The sequence below is a fragment of the Odontesthes bonariensis genome, chromosome 11, assembly GCF_027942865.1.
Source record: "Odontesthes bonariensis isolate fOdoBon6 chromosome 11, fOdoBon6.hap1, whole genome shotgun sequence".
NCBI classification, from domain to species: domain Eukaryota; kingdom Metazoa; phylum Chordata; class Actinopteri; order Atheriniformes; family Atherinopsidae; genus Odontesthes; species Odontesthes bonariensis.
Genome location: NC_134516.1, coordinates 36,396,612 through 36,406,385, shown reverse-complemented (window position 1 = coordinate 36,406,385; position 9,774 = coordinate 36,396,612). Strand labels below are relative to the sequence as shown.

The 9,774-nt window shown below is 40.2% G+C and overlaps 1 pseudogene; it reads right to left on the bottom strand.

Moving 5' to 3' along the window:
- Window positions 1-556: 556 nt before the first annotated feature.
- On the bottom strand, window positions 557-4,668 carry LOC142391265 (uncharacterized; annotated as a pseudogene).
- Window positions 4,669-9,774: the final 5,106 nt, after the last annotated feature.

Genomic DNA, 9,774 nt, shown 5'->3' with positions numbered 1-9,774 from the left:
CAGGGTCTGTCTGACCTCGTCCATAGAAACACCAAGACAACATTGGTACTGACTGAAGAGCAGTCGCGAAATTTGAAGGCTACATTCACCTGTGTAGTTTGCAGAGGTCAGTTTGTTAATAATTTGAAGACAACACACAACACTGGCAAATGTATAAAAGCTTAAATGTGTGTAGGCCCTTGGTGTTGCTATGGTTCGGGAGGGTGTAGTCTAATTTTTTTTTTTTACACTGGCAGGATGCATGGAGGATCCGGTTTTTGCCACGTGCTGCGAGAGCTTGGTAGCGTGCAGATCATGCACCACTGTGTGGCTTCAAAACTCGTCGCAATGCTTCAAGTGTAGAGCGGAAAATTTTTCCGCCAACATACACAGGGTTACTGGCCTTTCTGAGATGGTCAATGCCATTAGGCAACTTGAATTTTAGCGTGCTAAAGATGTTGTCCAGACTTGCATTAAAACATATGAACTTTAATAGATGAAATGAAATTAAGAATAGGAGGTTCAGCTCAGAAACAACCTAGAAGTGAAACAATGTCTTCATCAATCTCAAATGAATTTAAGAGCATCTCTTTGTAACATCAATGAGGTACATCATTGCGTCTTTAAATGGTGTGTAGTGGTAATTGACAGTATTATCAAAAAGAACTGAAAGGTTCGGGTAATGCTGTATAAAGAGCTGCTCTGCTCTCACTTTGTCTGCCTCCGACTTCCAAACGAAGATATTCTTGTGAGGGAAGATCCCATGTCCCTGTCGTACATGTCAGCTGTAAAGGTGGTATCTGGCAATAGATCTGCTGCGATCCTTCTCATTGTTCCTGTACCGGCCAGATGATTTGGTATCCCTTTGCCTTTAAGCACACATGTTTGTTGTGAGGTTCAAAACAATTATATAATCTGTTCAATTGAATAACTTGTATGGGATAAGTACACACCTGGGATCCTGTGAGCATTCCACAAATGTACAAATCTATGAAGGCCAATCTCGCACATCTGGCTTGTCAAATTGGATACGACAAACTTCGTCAGGCTGTCATCCATGTCTATTGCTTCCTGATCTTGTAATTGTACCAGGGCCTCCTTAAGTGGGTAGATCACTTGATTATTGATTTCTGGCCACAATCTTTCCACTGTATGATTCTGTAGAAAAAAAAGAAGGAAAGAAAGAAAGTAGCTGGCAAGCTTCTACTTAAAGGTAATACAGTAGGGCCTACTTGACTTAATACTTTGTCAGTTTTCATGGTGTAATGTAGACTGATAATTTGCAGATAGTTCAGATTACCCTTGTTGACTGAGTTTGGAGGTATGGCTCTCGTTGCTGGTTGTGCCTATATTCCGCCAGCCTCTCCTGCATGTACAGGCAGAGGTAAAACTCCTTGCCATGATCCACTCGCAGTTGATCCCACATTCCGTAATGTATTACTGCTGGCCTACATGTGAAACATTTAATTATTGATAGCTGTGGTGGACATTTTTTACCAAATATTTCTTCAGCCACATGAGGCAGTTTCAACGTGCATTTCATGCAGTGGCTTGCAGAGACAGTTTGGGGGGCAGGTGCTTGAGGCGGGGTGGCGGGGCATGTGAAACTTCCTTATTGGGCTATAGAGGCTATAGGCATATATTATATTATATTATAAGGAAAAAACAAACTTTCAAAAGGGCACTTTTTGTCCAGTAAGGTAAAGGGGCAGGTGCTTCAGCACTACTTCATCCCTATCTGTGCACACCTATGATTCAATGCAAAGTACACGTCAGGTAAGTATTAGGTAAGCATGAAAAGTTAAGTATTGCTCATGTAACCAGCAATTTCACAAAGCAGATTTAAATGGGCACATTCAAGGCAATTTACAAACAGTGCCGTAACCAGCATTGAGGACACACAGGTCATGACCTCGGTATTTTCCCCGGTGTTTTTTTTATTTATTTACTTTTTTATTCAGAGAAATGTCAAATTAATATAAGATGAAAATCGTTCTGACTTTGATTGGTGGAAAGATCAGCATGCATTCTCATTTGTTTTTCTGAAAATAAAGTCCACATAATCCCTTTATCATCACGTTATATTTTAAAACTGAGCGGAAAAACGGCACCCGACTTTTTTTTTTATTTTTTTTACGCCACCCGACATTGGAAACATGTTTATCACATTACGCGCTTCGACGCGAAAGTCAGCTATGGAAGCAAGATGAAGAAATCTACTAAACAAACTAAACTCAGCTTTGGAAAGCCAACTGGCCAGGGGAAAAGAAAGAGAGAAGGAGGTGAGTTCATTTCGCCAATCGCCAGTGAGAATGAGTGACGGTTCATAATGTTCATATGCGTTCAAAGCGCGGCTAGGAATAGGAGGATGCTAGATCATTGTCCTCAGCATTTCAAGCAACAGTCACAAAGCCCCTTGGTTAGGATTTCGTTTTCCAGTCGGCACAAACACACTGCACACAAATCTCTCTCTCAATTCGATTTTCCAAAAAAAAGTAGCGACCTGTAATGAAATTATTGGGAATCGTGACACGGCTTGGGCTGTTAAGCTAACTTTTTTTTTTAATCAGGGCTTGACAGTTTTGTGCCAACTGTGGCTAATGGTCATTCAGCCTCACTAGCTACAGTTTTGTTCAGTGCTTTATGGCTTCCTACATGTAGATAAAGCAGACTAATAGAAACTGGGTCAGAAACTTATATTTTTCTTTTACTTAAAACAATTGATGATGCACACAGGGCAAAATAACAGAATGAAATACCCCGTGTACTCTCTCATATGACACAATCTTGAGGTTAGTTGTGCTGCTCATGGTGCATTATGAAGCCAAGTTTTACCAGCATTTAGCTAGTTGTCAGGCCCAGCATGATACCTCTGTCTTCTCTGTGTTGAGTGAATGGATTGAATTGAGAATATACATCTAAAATACAGCCAACATCTTGTGGTCTGTTTGGCACATTCTACGATGTTAATTTAGTGGGTGGATTCAACCAGTTACTTAGGTAAAATGATTGCATTTTCCCTAATGAACCATTTGGTTTCTATTGCAAATGGTGTCTAAAATTTTGCACATCGGTTAGACCAATAACCCAACTCATTCATTTGACCTTTTAGTGGGTCATGCACATGCATGGTGATGATGGTGACAATAGTAATAATAATAATAATGTAATATTAATAATAACAATTATATTAATGGTGATGCTGATGGTGATATTTTAAAACAGATGACACAGGAGAGGATGAGAAGCAGGGAGTTGAAGAGAGAGAGTCAGTAGAGTAAGAAAGGGGAAGAACTGAGTCTCACTAACTCACACTCACTCACTCACTCACTCACTCACTCACTCACATTCATTCTCACTAACTCACTCACACTCACTCACTCACTCACTCACTCACTCACTCACACTCATACTCATACTCACACTCACACTCACTCACACTCACACTCACTCACACTCACTCACTCACTCACTCACTCACACTCATACTCACTCACACTCACACTCACTCACTCACTCTACTTTTGTGATCACATTGTTATAATAAACTTGTTCACCTACATATTCACCTCCTCGATGGGCTTGTGATTTACCTCTGTTTATTCACATTTACAAACTGTATTTTAAAAAGTCACCATATTAGGATGTTTTTTGTTGTCAAATAAGATTTATCGCAATATTTGACCTCGGTATTTGAAAAATCCTGGTTACGGCCCTGTTTACAAATTGCTCTGACAGTATTATTTCATCTTAATTCATATATTTTCTTTGAAAAAGAACATACAACACTGACCTGTACACTTGGTCGTAGATGAGGAGATTGTTTTTGACAGGCATTATTGCATTTCCAACTATTTTCTTGCTGTAGCCGTCTACAGCAATCACAAAAGTTGTTCCAAACATGACCATTTTTTCGTTTTGGTCCATGTGTATCTTGTGTCCCATATATTCAGCATAATAGGGGACTGGGTTCAACTTACGACTCCCCTACGCGAAAAAAAGAGAAAATATCATTTTTGGCTGTACTTAAATGAAGTCTATGTTTTGTTAGTCATACATAGGCAGGGCCGGATTAATGCACAGGCTAGATGTAGCTGCAGCCTAGGGGCCCCCACCTGCCAGGGGTGTTGAGTACAGTTGGTAGGCCTAGATATCCTTAATCCCTAGCTCATAATTATGACAGTATCTATGTGTCCAGGGGGGGCCCACAGACACCTGCATAGGGCCCCCTGGCAATCTTAATCCGGCCCTAGGTATGGCATACACAAACACTCAATAAAAACAAACATTCAGAACAGTTTTGACACACATACACGCGCACACACACACACACACACGTTTAGAAGCTACAGCCCATGGGCCAGAGCAGAGTAGGCTACCAACCATGATTTCAACCCGATACTGTGTGTGTCTAAAAAGCTAGGCCTATTTATTTTATGGGGTGGTGGAATTCATTAGTGCGCTCAGCTAAAATATGAACACGTTGTTGCTCAATTATGCACGAGTTATTATGATAAATAATAATATCATAATAGGCCTATAACAACAAACAAACAACGTGATATTAAAGAGACGACCTGGCACCAAATAACTCGCAAATATTTTGAAATTGTGCTGGCTCACCTGCGTTATTGCCCGAGATACGGCAATTTCAAGGTCTGTGTCAGACGTTTGTCCATTTCTTCTCATGTTGTGTATAGCAAGTAGTCTCCGGACGCTGATCTCTTATATCCCGCGCTGGACACCCATTTCTCGCAGGTTCTCGGAAATTTGCCCATATGTTTCTCCATTCATAAACATATCGTGAATAATGGAGAAATATGGCTTGAGTGAGACCATTATAACAGATATTTTCAAGGGCCTCCTTTCCACAGTCTCTAGAGTCTAGACTAACCACCAGGCAGTGAGATCAAGACTACAAGCTCAAGGCCGTCAGCGAACGAGCTCGATCTGTGACCATGGTAACTGTCGCATAGGATCATGGGGGCGTGGGAAATAAAGAAAACCAATAATAGTAAATTACAGTTATTATTTCGTTTTAGTTTCCCTGTTTATTATATGTTCTGTTTTGTGTTGGAAAAAGGGAGAACAAACACCAATTCCCTTTTTTTGGTCATACAGAAAAACGGGAAAACAAAATATGGAGTCGTTATTTCGTTTTTCGTTTGCCAGATTCAATGGAATAGTTGAATGATCGGATGATACACGGACCCGGTCATCCGCTCCACTCAGTGTTATCTGTCTGGCTGGCGCAATGATGTGTCAGCACATTTAATCAATCATAACTCGCTGAATACAAAACTGATTTTCATTGTTATATCGAGATAACGAGAAAATAAGTCGTTATCACGAGAAAACAATCTTTGTTATATCAAGATAACGAGAAAATAAGTCGTTATCACGAGAAAACGATCTTTGTTATGTCGAGATAACGAGAAAATAAGTCGTTATCACGAGAAAACGATCTTTGTTATGTCGAGATAACGAGAAAATAACTCGTTATCACGAGAAAATAATCTCTGTTATATATCGAGATAACGAAATAATTAATTTGTTGTCCCGAGAAAACGATCTTTGTTATGTTGAGATAATAAGTCGTTATCACGAAAAAACAATCTTTATGTCGAGATAACGAAATAATTAATTTGTTATCACGAGAAAACAATCTTTGTTATGTTGGGATAACGAGATAATAATTCTTCTTCATCCACAGCACTGGAATCTTCTCCTGACTCAGTTTAACGTGCTGTAGAATCCCAAACAGCTCCTCCTCCTTGGGGGCCTTAGGATCTCTAAGGGCTGACACTATCTGAACCTGCAGCCTTCCTTCAGTTTAGTCTCTTCAGCTTCATCAATTACTGAAGGCTAGAGAGGGGGGCAGAAGTGGTCTCAGTGTCTGTTTCCACCCATGCACTGGATCCTAAAATGTATGAATACATACGGTACTCATATGAACACCATAAGGAACCTCATCATTATATCAATAATGGTAGCCCTCTTTCCTTTAAAAGAGCTCTGACCAGTCGGGCTGTAGACAGTAACCATCTGTGGACATCAGCAGGAGCGTCCGACACTGGAAAGTTGGATCATTCCGTAGACCTGTGAATTCTGGGGTGGGATCTGTGGATTGGGCTTGCTTCTCACAGATCCCATCAGCGTGGTATCTGGGGAGTTGTTGGAGGCCTTTTTTTAACTGGGATGGTTCAAAAGATTAGCGATGAGCAGAAGCAAGGAGAGAGTAAAGAAAGAGAGGGGTACATTTCTGCTCCAGGGAGTGAGCAAAGACGAGGAACATTCGTGAAAACATTCGTGAGGAGGAAAGAAGACAAATGAGGACAGAAATAGAGAGGAACAGGGGGAAGATGTAAGGGGACGGTGTGAGACGATATACTTCCCTGATTGGAAAGTATGGGAAAAGGAGAGGAATGATGAAAAGAATGAGAAGACGGGAGACAACAATGGGAGAGGAGAAGAGAAGGGGAGTGAATAGAGGGGAAGACGAGCAATGAAAAGATGGTGGAGGTCAAGAATGTAAAAACGGGAGATGAATAATGGGGAGGATGATAAAAGCAGAGAAAGAAAATGATGGGAGGGAAGGGGAAGAGATGGAGGAAGAAACAAGAGGTGAGGCAATGAAGACAAATACTGAGGTCATAAAATGAATCAGAAAGGAACAAAAAGACAAGAAGGGAAGGTGAAAGCCAAAAGGAAAATGACGAGAGAGAAGAGGTGAGGGGAACAGTAAAGAAATGGCATGAATAGAGCATGAGGCTGGGATGGTTAGGTGAAGGTAGGGGGTAAGTTGGGAGGATCTGTGGCTACACTGTAGCCCGTCCAGTTTAATCAGCTCAACATGATTTACAATTATTAAGTCTGGAAGCTGAAATTTCAGCAGAAACACACATCTTCTACGCACAAGTCCAAAGGGTGAGTCTTCTAAAAGCATGAATGGGCTATCTTTGATTTCTTTTTTATCTCCATTCAACATCCCTTTGAAAGTCCTGGCAGAAAAAAACGAGTGGGTAATGTGCAGAAATGAGCAGCATTCTGACAGTCCATCAGGTTAAGGAGGAAGGATGCACTGCATGGAAATGATCCTGTGAATGTGGATGGAGCACAGTCAGTCACTGAGGCAGAAATAAGGAAGCAGCCTCGGATTGTGCATTCCTCTCATGTAAGGGAGGAAGTGCCGGGGAATTTTTGCTTGAATTCATCCTATTCGAACTTGTCCTGCTCCCTAATTGAAACCCCTCGTCTTGGGTAGGGATTGCATTAATTCTTCCAGACATGGGATTTTATCAAAATGCAGCATGCTTCCTCTGGTAAATAAAGGTATGGTGGGCTACAGCCAGGCCAGGGGCTGAATGAAAATAAGATGTTAGATCCAATCTTTTTCTGCTCTTAGAGACGTGGTTCCCTGGCCTTCCCCATCTACAGTGGAGGTCAGGAAGTGGAGTACAGCAGTGATTATAAATCAATAATGTTACATTGAACTCAACCACGGCTTCTTCTAAAATACCGCTTAAGCCTTAGGCCATGCTAGCTACCTCAGCAAATGTTTAGTATTTTCTGAAACAGGGTGGCAAATACTGCTTTTTGGTCCGAGGCTTCACTTCCCTTCTGTCACTTTCTGGTTAGGATTGCGCATTAACATCACTTGCTAAAGGTTAGAAATGAAAACTACTTGATTAAGGCGAGACACTACAGGTGAATAGGGTAATATTTTAGAATAATAGATATCACCATGAAACTTCCTCAGTTGATTACTTATACAAGTATGAAAAAAAATGTATTTCCAGTTTTAGAAATTTGTATGTTTAATTATGCAAATTAGGCATGATCTCATTAAATATGCGCAAATTTGCATATATTTCCAGAAGATAGATCTGAACATTTGATAAAGCCAGGTGAAAAATTCTTTTTTCATTTTGTTTACACACAAAATGAAAAGAAAATTACAGAAGGATTTCAGGTTATCTGCTTTCATTTCCTAGGTAATCAAAATATACTGTCCATAGCCTAAAAAACATAGATTTTCGCCATATTTTTTTATTATAATATCACATAAATCAGGCCAGGAAAGATCTATCAACAAATCCTTCTGTAAATATCTTCAGAATACTACTAAGTGGATGACTGGAAGGTTTGGTGTTAGTAGGTGCTCCATAGGCTGAGATATTGATACTGGAAAAATACAAAAAACTGATTTTGAGAAAACGGCATTTAAAGATTCAAATAGGGGAATTCAATACATTTGTATTGGAAAGAATTGCTCAAAAACAGAAGAAATGATCAGGCCCTTAGTAATACTAAAATTGAATAAAATAATCTTATTAATAAAGAATACAAGCTCAATACAATACAATAAAATATCTTTTTCTTTGAAAGTTGTGGTGTTTTGGGGCATTTTCGGAGTGTCAGAGTCCACCACGTGATGCGTCTGAGCGAATCACGTTAGCAGAAACGAGCAGCAGCCAATGAGATTTCGTCATTAGCTATAAATCCGCCTTTAGACATTCACGAATTGTTACTGATAAAAGGAAGTGCCGTTATTTGGGTGACATATCATTGTGCAGGAGACTCAGAGCTTTCCAACGATACCGGTCATGACAGACTTCAGTAAACAGGCGAAGCTCGGCATGGCGCGTTGGAATGCTAACTTTTTGGTAAATTCGGGCGAAAAGTACTGCCGCAAGTAAACAAAATGTAATAAAATAAACATTTTAATTGATGTTTTCAACGTTTTCTTTATAGCAGGTTGAAAGAACACATGTTGAAGGAGTAAACTGGCCCAAAATCTCAAAATGTACCACTGCATGAAAAATCACTGTTTTTGCCTGCCGTGTCTCGCCTTAAGGGTAAAAAAAACAAAACAAAATTGGTATATTTTATGCAATTATTTGAACAATTTGTCACAATTTTTTGACGCCTTATCGAGATGTATGAGTTGGTCAAAATGCCTGTTTGGTCTCCACAAGCCCTATTCTGACACTTCTCTGTGAATTTTCTTTTTTCGAGATGGAGTCAACGCATCGTTTTGGTGAGGTCGGCAGATTTAATGTCAGTCAGACCAAAAAAAAGCACTATAGTTACTCCATTGATCCCAGAGGGAAATAGTTTAGCAATGTAGCTCTAAGTTAGCAACAGATGCTAGCAAACAATGCTTTCTCATCAAAAGTAACCAAGCCGGAGATGTACACAGCGTAACTCGTAGTAATGCATATGTACCGTTAATGGTAACCTCATTAAACAAGTGTACTCGTCTCATCTTTAGAAACATGCCGATAATGTAACGTTAACACACAGAGAGCGGTACACGGCGTTCAGTGTAGCAGCGAGAGTGAGGAGAGGACCGGTGTTGTGTTGGAAACACACCTTATCCACACAGCTGCAGGTTGAGGAGTTACAAAACGGAACCGTTCAGCGAGAAAGCTTCAGCTAACAAAGTAATGTGGGAACAATGATGTTCATCTTTCAGAAAGGAACAGCAATAACTCCTTAGAAGCTGGTGTACCACAGCTTCATTAGCTAAGCTGTTAGTGTTAGCTGCTGCTAAAGGAGAAATGCTAATGTGGGAACAATAATGTTCATCTTTCAGAAAGGAACAGCAATAACTCCTTAGAAGTTGGTGTACATCATCTTCATTAGCTAAGCTGTTAGCGATAGCTGCTGCTAAAGGAGAAATGCTAATGTGGGAACAATAATGTTCATCTTTCAGAAAGGAACAGCAATAACTCCTTAGAAGCTGGTGTATGACACCTTCATTAGCTAAGCTGTTAGCGTTAGCTGATGCTA